The 16,573-nt window shown below is 39.0% G+C and overlaps 1 protein-coding gene across 27 annotated transcripts in view; it reads right to left on the bottom strand.

Moving 5' to 3' along the window:
* Nrxn3 (neurexin 3) overlaps positions 1-16,573 on the bottom strand; it is a 1,572,781-nt gene that overhangs the window by 144,862 nt on the left and 1,411,346 nt on the right. The window lies entirely within an intron of this gene.

The raw sequence follows: 16,573 nt of genomic DNA, 5'->3' as shown, positions 1-16,573 counted from the left end.
CAATCGCACAATGAAAAGGTAGCATCCAGCTCCTCAGTCACTGTTTCCCCAATGGGATCCACTTAGGAGCAAAGTGCCCTTCTGCTCCTCTCAAGCATCTGTACTTGCAAGCTCTGGATTCTAGAAAAAGGCACCGAGATAACGAGTGAGTCCCTGCTAGCCATGGGAGACTGGCCAAAAACCATTTTCAGGGTTTCGTTACATTCTTTTGTTTGTCTGGTTGGTTTGGTTTTCTGAGATAAGCCTCTGTATTTCTGATTAGCGTTGACTTATGGTAGCTCCCCTGTTTCACCCCCTAGAGCTTGGATTAAAGGGAGATTTCTTACTCCAAAAGAAAACTCTGATATTACTGTACTTATGTGAAACTGGCGGAGTCATACAGGTGGCACAGTAGACCTCCATCTTTTCTGTTGCGCATTTTAAGCAGATGGAACCCACAGAGAACATAACTTCAGGCAAAGGAAGTTATACCACTATATAGCATTTACAGGGTTTTAGGCACTTACATTTTATTAGTGCTAGACCATGCTGGCGCAGCTGGTCATTCTCTTTCTCTCGTTTTCTGCCTTCCCCCCTCTTTCTATTCTGTGAAAGGGTCGTCCTGAGCATGAATCTATTCAAAAAGCCTGTTAGGAATATTTCTACCAAGCATGAAATATCAAATTAGTTTCAGGCTCAAACATTGTGTTTAACTGATGGTGTGGCCCCTCTTCCTTTTGTAACTGCTATTACCACTCCTGGGCGGTTCTTCTAATTAGGCGATACTTGGAAAGTGGTGGTGTGGATTTACACCCCTAATGAATATGCTTCCGATAACAAAATAATGAAGGCATGCTTGGGGAACTGTTTTAGCTCATCAGCCAACCTCACATTGATTTAGTAAAAAACAGCTCACTGTAATTCATCATGTTTGGTTCAGAGTTCCGTATTAAAATTTAGGGAACTCCATTCCAACTTACTAATATTTTAAAAGGGAAATAAAAATTTTGAAACAGGGGGCTCGGGAGGAAAGTATAGAGAAGCCTGAAAGCCAGAGCGAATATGAGCCTGTAGCATCGTATCAGACCAAGTAAATAGAAATGAGCCATGGCACTTCAATCACAGAGCCATTGCAATGAAGCAGTTATCACTGGCGGAGAAGCTGTCTCATGTGACAATTAGGACCTGCTTGCTGGGCTTGGAGGGGGAAGATAAGAGAATCCAATAGAAACTGGGTCGTACTATCAGAGGCTGGTTGTTCCCCTTAGTCTTCTCTAATGAAGACATTATTCTAAACATTTGAGTTTTCTTTCCTGTTCTGGAATTTAAACAAACAAACATGGCTCATGAGAAGCAACTATAGATATGCTTCTAGCCCACAATTTAGATTTCTATCTGCCTACATAAATTATAACATACCAACATATCAAAGGGCAGTTGTAGTTCATTGGAGGCTTTCTTGTCCAGCAATTCAAGACCTAAAGTTGTTGCTTGGGACTACCAAACAAACAAAAAGTTATTGGGGGATAATGTAGATAAAGGGAGCTGAATAATCAACAGTTTTGGATTTTCATGGATAATTTAAAGCTTTTCTCTAAGCGCAGCAGCTGTCCCAATACGGCTATCGTGAAGGACACTGGCTTAACTGTACCATATAACTCCAATTATTGATTGTGATGATTGTTGTCCTTGGAGGACAAATGTTATTTTGTATTCTATTAGTCCAAAATAAATTGAGTAGCTTCTTCAGTGTTTTCATAGAAAAGGGGTACTTTTCTGAAAAGAACCCACACACCTAACCCAGCAGGTAACAGCTAAGGTGTACACTGTAAGGTACCACAGCACAATGAAATGCTCCAGTGAGGAATGACAATCAATTGTGCTGGGTTCACCTTTGATAAATTTTGCTGCTTTGAGTTTTCTGCATTTATCACCAGTGTGGACTCTGTGACTAAACACAGTGCTGATTTTCACTCTCCTCCCTGGAATGAAATAGTAAAGTCAAAAAGAAATATAAAATGATAAATCTTACTAACCCGAAGGGCAACTGCAGAAATAACAACTAAAAGTTCCAAATTGTAAGTGGTGTCTAGATACCAAGTTAATTAATTGACAGGTTATATTGATTTACTTTCTCAAAATAGATAGGGTTCTTAGCTCTCCCAAAGAGCCCAGCATCCGTGGTTCACCCCCCTTTAACTATAAAGCAGGGTAGGAAATCATGTAGGGACACAGTAAAGGCTCGAAAGAGAGGAAGCTCTGGGGTACCCAATGGAGAAAAGCACAGCTGGAATCATCCTAGAACCTCTCTGAAAGTATAAAGCGAGAGTCCATTCTTCTCCACCTCAGCTTTAAAGACATTTAGAAGCATGTTTTAGGTTTTGCGTGCCAGACTGATACCATCTGGCCCCTAGGACAGTGATCTAGCACACTGTTAAAAGCTGTGATAGATGGAAGGCCATTTGGAAAAGCACATCGATTTAAGTCACCACATTAACACAGTTCTTAGTCTCTTTTCATGTTCTTGTTGGCTTTTATTTTAATTTATCTAAAACACTAGTAAAATCTGTTTAAGAAACACATGCAAGTGAATGAGATCATATGCCCTAAACCCCATTCCATAGATTGATGGAAGGGCAGATCTTTATATAAGAAGCCATACAGAGGACTATTCTGATAGCTGCACAAACCTCTTTAAATTCATATACATTGTTATTAAGTACACAACGATACTAAGTTGTACATGTCATATAACAACTAGTATAGACACTTAAAGAGACGAATTGATTATTTAACAAAAATTATGTTATACTCAGGATAGAATGGCCTTATGAACAGTAATGTCCTTCAAATAAAACATATATATTACCAGTTTGACAGAAACATCAGTTATTTACCACATGGAGAAACCCATTAATTATATAAAGGGGTCTTAAAATAAATATTTAAGCTAACTATATGAATCTGACATCTACATAGAATGGAATTTCAGGAAAACAAATAGTCATGTTTTAGCCTACCTGAAATAGAATTTGCACACGTTTATTCTTTGTCACACTTGACACGGTATTGAGATTTTTATCCAATTGGTTTCTGACAGTCACTAACACTAATATCAAGTAGTTCTACTTCTGGAGACATGTCCAAAATGCACTGTGAAATTATAACATTGTGGAGAGCCGAAGGCTCTGAGTCAAATCACTAAAGCCCAACTGGTTCATATGCATAGCCCTGAGCATCAGCTAGAACTACCTCCCAGTTCCCACTTTGGGATTAACCCTCTGAGGATGAAAGTAATGGAATCGGAGTAAGGTAAAGTGAGGGAAACATGTTGGCTTTCCATTGGTCCCCAGCTTGTATCAGTATCCCGTTAAGATGAGGACTTGAAATTTGCTAATCAACCCAATAAACAAACATAAGATAAAATAAAAATAAAGATAAAAGTATCCTTCAACTGGATAATTGAATGAATACAAGAAGGAAATTCTTACATAGAACAGAAAGTAGTATGTCTAGCACTTTGGCCCAAACGTGGGCTACTTTGTTAGGAGTCATGTTAATTTTTTAAAAAGCTCTAATCAATACAGAGTCAAAGTTTAAGCTACAGAATTTGATATATCTGTTTTAGAGTTGTATATTTACCATTTATTAGCTCTATGTCTTTGGGGAAGTCACTTATCATTAGACTCTTCTTGTGTCAGTTCACCATAGGACTTAACGCTGACTTACAGGGTGTAAAATATACATAATCACTGATATATAGAAAACACTAATTTCTTTGTGAGAATAATATTAATAAAACTTATTTCTCCTGTGATCCAAAGAAAGTACACTAGTTCTAGGGTTTGTGCCCATGTTGTTCAAACTTTATCAGTTGTCATTCAAAAGATAACTATATCCCATTGGGACTCACAAAGAACAACTGATTGTAAAACAAGTAAAAACATTGCAAATGTCCCTCTGAATCTCCAGCTCTTGATGTTTATATTTCTAAAATATATTCAGCTAACTCCATTTCCAAAGCAAAGTGGGTTTCTAAAACCACTGAAAGTAAAAGAGCAATTCAGGCACTGACAAATGGGATTTCTTGGCCCAGCCACTGGTAATGATGATATAATGCCACTGAGTTGAGGTGGAGTGTCTTAAAGGTTCTGGCAATTTGCACTGGACTGGCATAAAGTGCTTTTCTGCAAGTAGACTATTAATACCATCTGAAGCGTTGTCAAGCACATAGCCATGCTGATAGGAATAACTGTAACAACATTCACCTGCATAAAATTAATGGCAGAGGTACTTTGGCATTTTGTTTTGAGCTCTGGAATGAGGAAAGGAAAGTTTTCTTTATTGCTCTGTCAACACTAAAGAAACGAGAGCGCAAGCCTAATGAATAGGTGGAGAGTGAGGATGTGGACTACAGCTGGTGGCAAAAGAAAATCGATGCTGGAAGCTTCCGTTGTAGGGCAGTTCACAGTTTCTAGCCATGCCCGTGTCCCCCAAGGAACACTTTGTGAGTTTCAAAGAAAATATATAACACTGAAGAAAAAGCACCAGGGAACTCTTGAGTGTGGCTCTGGCCACATTCTTGGAGCTTTCCCTAAACAGCTCTCTTAAGAGTCAAATGGGTAAGTGTACTGCCCAAAGGGCTTCTAAAATGTTCAATCACTTGTAAGGGATGGATGGACCTCAACAAAGAGCTAATATCTTATGTTTATAAAGTGCCTTTCAACCAAAGAACTCAGAATGCAATTACAAACACCATCTCATTAATCCTCACGACACACCTTTAGGCTGCAGAAAAGGACCTATTTGTATGCTGTGAGCCTTGGTCCTTTATTGTGTCAAGACAGAAATTAATCTCTTAAAACAGAAAACTTATCGGATGGAGGAAGCAAGATTTAAAGACCCAGAACACATGGGCATTATTAACTAAAAACCACTCTCTCTTGCTCCTTCAGCTGGGGAGAACTACCTTTCCGGAAGAACAAGATAAATAGTCATGTGGAATTCCTAGGTAGACCCCGGCATGACTGACAGAATTCACTTCTTCTGATCATGGCATGATTCTTTCTCCCTTTACAAAAGAAGTTGAGATATTCGGGCAAAGGTGCAATTCTATATCTAGCTCTCCAAGTGGCCCAGTCCTTATTCCTTGCCATCTTTTGCTGTCTGAAAACACGTTTTTCATGCACATATGTTAACTCTGAATTGTTCTTTCATATGCTAAAAATAAATCAAGGGGCTATTTTTTATTGGAATATTAATGATGCTGAAGAAATCTGATGCAATAATTAGGACATATATTATCACTTTCTGTATTTTCTCTGTCCTCAACTGTCAGCCAGAGCTTCTTTCTTCTAAATTTCTTTCCTACTTTATGAATGTATCAAGAGTGTTTTGAATCAACGTTGGATTAATAAAATGAGGTCCGGATGACTGCAACATCTTCATTCCCTCCCACAGTCAAATACAGTGTTCTGAAGGCATTTGAATAGAACGTTTTCAGTATTGCTGGGTTTCAGAGTATTAACTTCTCATTTAAGAGCCAATCACAAAACTGAAATACTATAAATGAATGAAACATAACCTGGATGTAATATTTACGTTCCTCACTCTTCACTCCTGTGATTATTCTTAAATGCACACTGAGGATATACTAGTATGTTCTCTGGATTTGTATTTCTCCTTTATAGAACGCTTATGTATTACCCTTTAAATTTCAGTTTCTTTACATGTAAAATGTTATTGTTGTAATATCTATAATGTAGAATTGTTTTGAGAATTAACTGAGGGATGTTATGGGGAGCAATTATCAAGGTGTGCACCATACAAATCCTAGATACAGAACTTCATTTTTGTTGTTTCAAACAAGGACCACATTCTGAAGTGTTAAACTGAAAAGAGGCGAATTTAATGAAAATTACTTCCCTGCAAAGATCTTAATGCAGAACATTTCTATATGTCCTTATCAAAATAAGCTTTATCATGTGCCCTTCAGCCATTTGGCATATGACCATTCAAGATTCCAACCTCAGCTCCTTTTTCCCTCTTACCATGCATGCCCTCCTTGTGACAAAAGCCACAGTACTATCTTCAGCCTTATCTATCTTCATGATCTATGCACTCATGTGTGTCTGCCTTCTGCATGAGCATCCTGCCACTCTTTTGGCTTGTTGGTTTCTGTTGTTCCTAGTTAACCTCCTTTTGCCATTGCTGTGCCAAGGTATGACAATCAATGCTTTTGAAGCCGGAATGCTAGAATATCAGATTTACAAATTCTGTTCGCAGAAACATGCTTGTGTGCTGTTCCTGCATCACTCAGAGGAGTGGCAGAAGTAGTGGGAGAACAATTTTACTTGGTATCACATAGTCAAGTTTTCATCCTCGAGAAAATAATGTCACACTGGGGCTGGAGAGATGGCATTAAGTAAATCTTTTGCTCTTGTAAAAGACCTGAACATGGTACCCAGCACATATATCAGACTGCTTACAATGAATGGTGTTTAACTCAAGCTCTGAGAATTTGATACCCTCTTCTGATCTCCATCAGCACTTGTGCTCATGTTCATGGATACACACACATATACACTCAATTAAAAATAAAGTAAATGTAAAATAATGTTATGCAAATGTCTATATCTGTAATATTATAAAAATTTGTGTCATATGCATCTGTTTAGATAGAATGGAATCAATAGCGCTTATAAGAAGAGATTATAAGCTTTTAGATGCTATTTCTCAGGTTGCTGTGATTATAATAAAATACTGGAAATGATTAATTCAAAAGTGGAGAAGGCATATTTTGGCTTGCCATTTTAGAAGATACAGGCAAGGTTAGATGATAATATTTGCTTTTCAAGTTCTGGAGAGACATCAAGAATATGTGGTGGGGCAAAATTGCTCCTTTACTAGCTAGGAAACCCAAAGAGGGAATCTAGAGATGCCAGTCATAGCCCACTTCAAGCTGTGCTTTCCGTCATCCAAGAATCGTTCATAAGATTCTCAAAGTCCTGTTTGTCAATTGTTGGTGCTAATTCCTGAGTGCACAGAGTCCTAGTCACAGAGCCCGTATTTGTGTTTTCATGTTTTAGTGTGTTTACTACTTTTTCTTCTAGACCTTTCAGGATTCCTTACTTTGTATGGGGGGGGGGTTCTTTGATTCATATGGAGTTAATTTTAGTGCATGGTGAGAGAAGAGGGTTGAATTTCATTTTTTCATATGTGGATATATAATTTTCCAAACACATTTGTTGATGTTGATTTTTTATTTTTTTAGTGTGTACTTTTGGGATTTTTGTCAAAATGATCAATCATACCACAAAGACATGTGCTCAACTATGTTCATAGCAGCATTGTTTTCATACCCAGAACCTGAAACAACCTAAGTGACCCTCAACCCAAGAACGGATAAAGAAAATGTGGTGTATTTACACAATGGAGTACCACACAGCAGAAAAAAATGATGACATCTTGAAATTTGCAGGCAAATGGATGAATCTAGAAAATATCATATTGAGTGAGGTAACCTAGACCCAGAAAGACAAATATCATATGTAATCACTCATAGTGGCTTTTATACACAAAGAAAAGAAAACCAGCCTACAAATCACAATCCCAGAGAACAAAGACAACAATGAGGGCCCTAAGAGAGACATATATGGATCTAATCTACATTGGAAATAGAAAAAGACAAGATCTCCTGAGTAAACTCGGGTCATGGGGACCATGGGATAGGCTTGAAATGGTGAGAGGGTTAAAGGGGAGAGAAGAGGAAAGGAAGGGAGCAAAGAAAAATGTATAGCTCAATAAAATCAATTTTAAAAAGTTAAAAATTCAAATGCCTAGAATTGCATGGGCTTTTGTATGCAGCTTGTATTGTATCCTATTGATGTTCATGTTTGTTTTTGTGACAGTACTTTTTTTTCTTATATACTATGGTTCTGTAGTATAACTTCAGATCAAACATGCTCATCTCTCCAACATTACCCTTTTTTCTCAGGATTGCTCTAACTCTAAAACCTCTTAATGGTTTCCCTGCCTCTGATGAAGACATCCTGATGACCAAACACTTAATATAAAGACATTAGGGACATTCAAGATTCAAAATATAGCAGAGAACAGCCTTGAAGCTCATGCCTAAAAGTGAATACAGATAGTGCTCTATTTATGGTAGCATTGTATTATGATAAACACATTATAAGTAAAAAAAATAATTGAAATCTTAAAATACACTTGATGTAGCTAAGCTATCTACTCTAGAGCATGTATTATTTCTCCTACATTATTACATATCTAACTCAGAACTACCACTTGATGCCTTTCATACCAAAATAGAGTATATTACCACACATTTCTAGTTTACAAAAAGGTCAAAATTCAAAGCATGTTTGCTTTTGAATGTGTATTGCTTTCACGTCATTATAAAATTAAGAAAAACTGCAAGTTGAACTATTGTAAGTCTAGGACCAGCTGCATGTCCCTTCCATGATCTAAATATCACTGTTCCCGCTCTATGTGTTGCCCGCATACATTCTGGTTAGGGTCAGGTGTGCATAGTTTGTCTAAGCAACCACTATTTACCATTTGCTTTATTACCAACTGAAATTGAAGATGGTTCCCAGCTGAATTGTCTTCCATAAATATTAGTTAATTTTGCATTCATGCAATGCAAGTTTTGAACTTCAAAGCAGGACTTTAATTACATCCCAGTAAATTTATTCTCTTTTTGTTTCCTAACAGCTTTCAAACATGATAAGAAAATGTTTCCCTCTGGATTTCTTTTGGGTTTTGTAGGAGGTATCCTACAAAAAAAAAAGCTATGTTGCCTTAGCTTTGTGGCAACAGGAAGAAGTAATAAGTCTATCTTTTGTACGCTTATTTTAGTCACTGAGTTTTTTTTTTTTCAAAGAGGAAAGATTGCGGTGTGGCTTTATCATGTGTTCAAATTCATTGTAATTTGTTTCTCCAAGAGGCAGAGCTTGATTTTCAAAACTTAAAAGTAGGCTGGATTAAAGACATGATCTTTATTTTTAAGGACTTTTTCATGGTCATTGGTGTTACACTGCATGTGTACTGTGTGAGGGTATCGAATCCCTTGGAGCTGAAGTGACAGACAGTTGTCAGCTGCCAGGTGGGGGCTGGAAATTGAATGAGTCCTCTTGGAGAGCAGATAGTGTTCTTAATCACTGAGCCATCATCTCCCTGGTCCTAAAGACATGATTCTAAGGAGGAGGACATCCATCTGTGACCTGATGGAGCATGTGAAGAGAGTGGTCCTGCAGAATGACAGCCACAGGATCTCCATGACTTGAGACAACAGCAGGATATCAGGAGTTTCAGTGAGGGTCCAGTGACGATGTTGTGCCAGGGGCCTTGAACCATATCAATGACTCATTGCAATGAACATTTGCAAGTAGGGCTGACTGGACAAAAGGACATAGTGTATGACACACCACATCTACAGTGCCACTAGGATGAGCAAAGAGGAGTTGAAGAGGCAGAAAAGATAGAGGAGTGAGGTGGGTTTTTTGCTTTTTTTCATTTTTAATTAATTGGGTGGGGTAGCTTTGGGAATTCTGTAGGGTGAAGGGTGAATATGGAGGAACTGGGAGGTGAGCAGGATTGGGGTGTATGATGTGATATTCCTAAGGAATCAATAAAGAATTATGCTATTAAATAGAAATTCTGATATTAAAGTGATAATGTTCATTGTCAATGAAAATGAAATGAGATGGCCAAATTCTATGCATGCAGACCAAAGAGTGGGGCGTGGTGGAAGCAACTGTGTTGATCTTAGATCTTAAGTTGTTAAAGAGCTCTGAGATTCTCCCTTCCTTCCTGGGATTGCTCCTACAATGAGGTTGTAGTCACAAAGACATTTAAGAACTCAGGACCGCGAGGGGTACACCCACACACTGAGACAATGGGCATGTTCTATCGGGAACTCACCAAGGCCAGCTGGCCTGGGTCTGAAAAAGTCTAGGATAAAACCAGACTCGCTGAACATAGTGGACAATGAGGACTACTGAGAACTCAAGAACAATGGCAATGGGTTTTTGATCCTACTGCACGTACTGGCTTTGTGGGAGCCTAGGCAGTTTGGATGCTCACCTTACTAGACCTGGATGGAGGTGGGTGGTCCTTGGACTTCCCACAGGTCAGGGAACCCTGATTGCTCTTTGGGCTGATGAGGGATGGGGACTTGATCGGGGGAGGGGGAGGTAAATGGGAGGCGGTGGCGGGGAAGAGACAGAAATCTTTAATAAATAAATAAACAAAAAAACAAATAAAAAAAGAAGAGTGTTTTATAAGAAGGTTTATAAAGAGGTGGACAAGGTAAGGAATTGAGGTAGTAAGTAAGACATAGATAGGAGATAAAGTCAACGAGCCCCCTATCCTTTTGATGGATAATCAATCTCCCTTGCATGAGGAAGTCTCCAGAGGACTAGAGTCCCAGCAGAAAGTCTAGCTACAATTGATCAGATGCTTGAGTGAGAACCACCTGTCTAAGCTGTTACCAAAGTATGACCTATAGAAAGCATGAGGTAATAAATGCTACTTTTATTATTTGTGCTGTCTCCCACGTAAACTGGAGTGCTTTCTACATAGCAACGCTCTGAAAGTCACTATAGAACTGATCAGCCTTAATGACATTTCCTTATAGCTTTCCTTATGTTGTACAGTTCAAGAAGAAAATCCATCACTATGCCTAGAAGTTTATAACAATCTCATTGTCTATCCATTTGTTATAATCAGCCAGAGGGAAATTATATTAGTTTGTTAAGATATGTTTAAATGAACCTGGGTTAATCCTCAGACAGCATTGGGTTCTTTATTTAATATGATTAAATATTCTCAATTTTTGTCAAATGAAGCATGACAAATTGTAGATATAAATCCCAAGTTTAAGAGACACGTTTTTTATATACAAAATAAGATTTAGGGCATTTTTCTAGTTTTATTTTCTATTCTAATTTTCTCCTATTCGGTATTTTTAAGTGAACGTAATCAGGGCATAGAGTACAGGTTCCTTATGTCCCTTGGGAGCTACCTGGGACCCAGAAATTTGATCTCTTTGAAAAACCTACTTTGACATTTTCTCACTACAGTCTGAGGGAATCTACCAACGACACAAATATTGTCTATGTGTAGTGTCTATGTTACCATTGAGGCACATCTTTTGAGAGGTCTGCCAAACCTTGTACATAATCATGATGTAGATTCTGACAAGAAAGTTTACAAAAATGGATTGCTTATTCTTTGAGAGAAGACATTTGTAAGGTTGGATAGTCTTCAAAGGATATTTGTGAAATAGAATTTCCCTACTTTGTTCTTCTTCACAGCTCTGTGTCTTTGGAATTTGGAGGCCAGACTAGCCTGGGAAAACATCAGAGTATATCGTTGAGTAAAACCTCTCCCTATGGAGATCTTGAGTAAGAACTGTGTCCACACCTATTTGTTTAACATTATGGAAGTCCCAAGACTTTAAAGAATGTGACCATTAACAGCTGTGCATCACTTGTAAGATTCAAAGTTCAGATGTATACAGCACTGTAATGTGGACCAATGTTCAAAAAATCCCAGCGAAGAAGTCACCTCAGGGAATGCAGTAACTTGGTGCACCTTGAATTCACATAGTGCCTAATTAACTCTATGTGGCAAATTAATTCATATTGATTTGTTTGTGAGATTGCAGTTTGGTCTCAAATATGGTTGAAAACAAAGAAAAATTATAGACAACAATGTTTAAACTCAGAGAAACATCTAGAGAAAATTTGGATTAGTGTGAAGACTGTTTTTAATATATAGCTGTCTGTTTAAATAGAAAAGAAAGGAAGATGAAAGGGAAGAGAGCAAGAGAGACTATACCCTATATAATAATAACATCAAGTTTTCCAAATGGTACTGACTTACTATAAGTACTCCAAAATGGCTATTTAATTTAAAACATCTTAATTCAACTTAAGGCAAAATGATCAAATACACTAAGTGTATTTGTAGTGAAGAAAGGAAAGCAAATAATATAGATTCATGATATAGTATGAAAATAAGCAAAGATAGAGAACAGATAGATCTGGGGAGAAGGCTCTGATAATAAAGTGCTTCTGCTAGCCTGAAAACTCAAATCAAATCCCTGTCAACCGTGATGAGGGAATGAGGAAGGAAGGGAAGAGACAGAGATACACAGACAGACAGACAGACAGACAGAGAGAGAGAGAGAGAGAGAGAGAGAGAGAGAGAGAGAGAGAGCAAAAGTTGCTAATTTCCAAGTTTATTTAGAGACCAGAATGTAAGATTGAAAGGAAACATATCTGGTGGAAAATCTGTTTACTACCATGCTACCACCAGGGCCTTTCTTCTCTTTCAATGTGTCCAACTGAAGGGCAGCTAACTGCTCATTCCAATGTCCGTACATTGGAACTTTTACAATGGGACTCTGTCATTCCCCCCACTAGCAGTGAGTCTGTCTTTTTGCTTTGGGTCCTGGGCTGACTGTTGGAGATCCTCTGCCACTGGCCCATTAGCCAAGGTGAGGAGAAGTGAAAACCGAACAATGCTGATGATGTCTGCTTGCCCCCTCTTCCTGCAATAACCTATGATGGCAAAATGAAGAGGGTTGGGATAGGTTCTTCCTCCACCAGAAGAGAGAGCCAGCTTCCCAAGAATCCCCATGCAACTCAATAGTGTCATCTGAGTCCCCAGTAGTGAATGATAAAACTGTGAAGAACTGAGAGTTTGATCCTGTCCTGCAGCCCTCGTGGGAGAAAAGAATCCAAATAGAGTCAGCTGGGCTTCTCTCCAGCAATTCTGGCTACGCCTTTCTTTCACTCAAAAAACTGGAATGTTTATCAGACACGTGGAAGTGGGTGCTTCAAACTGACCTCCAAATAAATGATATAATATGCCTCACACTATCAGAGTATGGACCCTTCTACTGAGATAGAAGTGGATAGGCACCTTACGTGCTACAAAACCCAAGGTTCTGTTTCAAAAATAGTGGATCACTTTGCTTGGCTCAGACGTGAATTTTCAAAAGATCATGTGCATAGAATGGTAGCTGCCTTGGCCAAAATGTCTTTCCCACCGGGTGTACCTGTCTCACAGCTTCTCTCACATGTGTTGGCACATTTGTCTCGTAGTTTTCAATAACTTGTAATATGGCCACAGGCATGCTGGGAAAACATTTCACATTTCCTGCATTCAGCCAAACTGTAAATAAATACACCTTAAGAAAAACCAATTCGTTTCCTAATTTTCTTGGAGGAGAGGCAAACTGAGGCAGTGGGTTTGAGTCTTATGTGTCTGCTTCATCTAAGACAACTCGAACAGTAAGGTGGAAGGAAGGAGGGGAGGGAGGAGGAAAGAAACGGAAGAAAGAATGAAGGAAGGGAGAGAGGGGAAGAAAAGAAAAAAAAACTCTATGAGCCACAGAAATTTGACACAACAAATAACAGACAAAAAACCCAAAATAATAGTCTAGAAGTCAGGCAATCTGTAAAGGATGGTTTACTTGATATGGGGAACACAGAACTCTCTGCTATAAGAGTTGTCATTACGGTCCTACAAGAAGCACTAAACAGCTTAGCTGCTTCCTGTCTCTGGAGTTTAAAGAAGTCTGGAATCCAGAGTCATGGATGAAGACTTGAGATGGAAGCACAGACCTGGGTCCTTGCTATACAATGTTAGCAACGGACCTCTTTTCAAGGAAAGAAAAACCGAATCCACAAAACACAATAATGCAGCCTCCGAAGGAAGAAGAAAAACGTGAGGCGGTGGTGGGAAAATGGCAGAAACATCAGGAAGGCTTGATATTTCTCCAGTTTTATAAGAAAGAGAGGTCACAGTTTACTTAACCTCTTCCTATCTGCGTTTGAACGAAGAGTGAACCCTTTAGTAAAAAGAATGAGATGAACTCTGAGTTCCTGGCACAGTGGTCCTCACCAATGGCGTGAATCACCATCAATGATTTCATGGGGCTTATTAAAAATTCACATACTCTTAGTCTTAACAAACATGGCTTTTACTCCCATCCTTAAGCCTAACCTTCCCAAACCAATCTTAACCAAAGAACTTATGTCACAGTAGGATATGAACAGTCCCTGGTCTGGAATTGTTTGTCTCTACTTAGAATAGCAAAATATTCACTTCAACCTTCTCTATCAACACAACACTAAAGACAAAACCTTTGAAACCCAAGCTAGAAAAACAAAACAAAACGAACAGTTCCATCTTTCAACCGAGGCTCTTAAAAAGAAGCTTTAAACATTAGTGTTTTAAAATGTATCCGTGAGTGTAAAGCAGCCGTTACAAGTGTGTGTCCCTAGGAATTAAGAGTTAGTATTACAACGTCATTACTTTAGCACATGAATGACAGGTAGGCTCCAGAGAAAAGCATCACACTGATAAAGATCAGAAGACTGAAGGGCTGGAGAAAGAGTAAGAACAACTAACGTTGCTGAATATTTTGAATGACACCTCAAGGGACACATACTTGTCGGTCATTTGAAATGCATCGTGATTAATGTCATGACTTAAGTTTCAGTTCCTGTTGTACTTAGGAGGCTTAGAATAGCATTAAAAATTTTGACATTTCTGTAAACAATTTTTTGGAAAGTTGCTGGTGATAAATTAGAAATTATATACACATTAAAATTATTTATTTGAGTCATAATGTCCACTATATTAGCTATATTAGCTGATGTAGGTGTTCATTTTTCTTTTTCTTTCCAACTATATTTTATCTTGGTAACTGGATTCGTCAGCTCCTTAGTTTGCTCTCATCGTCACTCCTGGGATGAGCTCTCCAGCCCTGCCTCAGCTAGCTCACCCAATGCAGCAAGAAACAGAGCCAGTTTTTTTGCTCTAGGACCTCCAGATTTGGGTCCCTTACGCATATTGCCAGGAACAGCTCTTCTGCTTTCTGTTTTGCCTGGGCAAGGTGCAGGGCCCTCTCTCCCAACTGCTGTAGAGGGCTGACAAGGAAGGGGCCGAATCAGCTCCCCTTCTCTCATGCCCTCAGGGTCTGCTCACTTGTTTCTCCAAGCACAGACCACAGGGTCAGCTCTAGTGTGCTTCCCAGGTGAGGTGCATGCATACCTATGGTGAGGAGTGGCATCATGTTTCTCAATTGTGGGGTGGGGGTGGGGAGCTCTCCTGAGGTATAGAGCCAGTGGTCCTACTCCAGGGTCTGTGAAGGGTGGGGCTGCTTCAGCCAGCAGGGTTCAATTGATCCCTGTGCTAACCAGGCTGTGGGTATCATTACAGTCCCCAACTGCAGCAAGACCAAGCCCCCAGACATGGCCCTTGGCAACAGCTGGGGTTTAGCCACCATCATAACCCAAGTGGCAGCACGGAGCCCTCATGTCAGCATGGCCCCGGCAGGCAGCAGCCCAGAACCAGGGCTATGAGTTGGCCCACCCCGATATCCACCAAATCTGTGAACTGTTGGAGCAGGTGAAGGGGATTAAACCTACAGATCCAAAAGATCAGGATCTCCGTGACACAGGACAATTACAGGATATCAAAGAAGAGCCCCAGCGAAAGCCCATTATCAGTGGTGTAGCAGAAACCAGAGGTCTTGAGCCAGACCAGTGACTCCAATGACTCGTGGCAATGACACTTGCAAGTGAAAATGAACAGAATAAGGGGAAAACTGTGTGTCTCTAAGGACCACACTACGATTTCCACAACAAGATTCTTTATTGTTGTTTGTCAGTTTGTTCTCATTTTTGTTTTGTTTCTTTGTTTTGTTTGGTTTTTGGTCTTTCTTTTAAATTTGGTTTTTATTGGGGGGAGGGGTGGTTGCAAGGGAAGAAGGCCAATACAAGGGGATAGGGAGATAAGTGGAACAGAATGCATGACGTGAAGATGCGCAAAGAATCAATAAAAGTAAAAAAATATATCTTTAATCATATTTGTATGTATATTTGTATGTATATTGGGGGGGGTAGGTGCACATGAGTAGAGGGGTCTGCAGAGGCCAGACGATGGTGCCAGAGCCTCTGGAGTTGGACTTACAGACAATTGTAAACTCCGGTCTTTTGCAAGATCAATATATGCTGTTAGCCACTGACTCATTTCTCCTGTCCTCAGGTTTTCTTATAAACATGTAGATATATTAAAAGCAGGTGCTGCAAAATATTTTTATAAATCTACTTTCATAATCTGCAACACCCATGATGCTAATTACTGATAGATCTTAAGTACTAAAGAATATGCATGGCATTGACAACCACTGACTCCTCAGGAGATAGGTGTCTGGAATCCAACAAACCACTAAATTATTTAACTTCAAAGGTTCAGTGATCACTAAGTTTCTTATACTATTTGAAACCTATGAATTTTAGACATATCAGTAAAATATCAATAATGTCCTGTCCTCTCAGTCATTTCACTATTAAATATACAGTATTAAGTCTTAGCGATCTAACAAACATATCGAAAATTATTTCAAACCAAAGCTCTCGCTAGGAGCTTTGTACTTGCTAAGTAGTTGTAAGCAATAAATAGTCACGATTTTAAGAAATAATTTAGAATAATTTCAACTGACATGCCTAATCAAACAGCCTTTGAAAAAAAAAATTCAAGGCTAAGAAAT

This window comes from Microtus ochrogaster, chromosome 1 (genome assembly GCF_000317375.1).
Source record: "Microtus ochrogaster isolate Prairie Vole_2 chromosome 1, MicOch1.0, whole genome shotgun sequence".
In the NCBI taxonomy this organism is placed as follows: domain Eukaryota; kingdom Metazoa; phylum Chordata; class Mammalia; order Rodentia; family Cricetidae; genus Microtus; species Microtus ochrogaster.
This window is presented reverse-complemented; position numbering and strand designations above follow the sequence as displayed.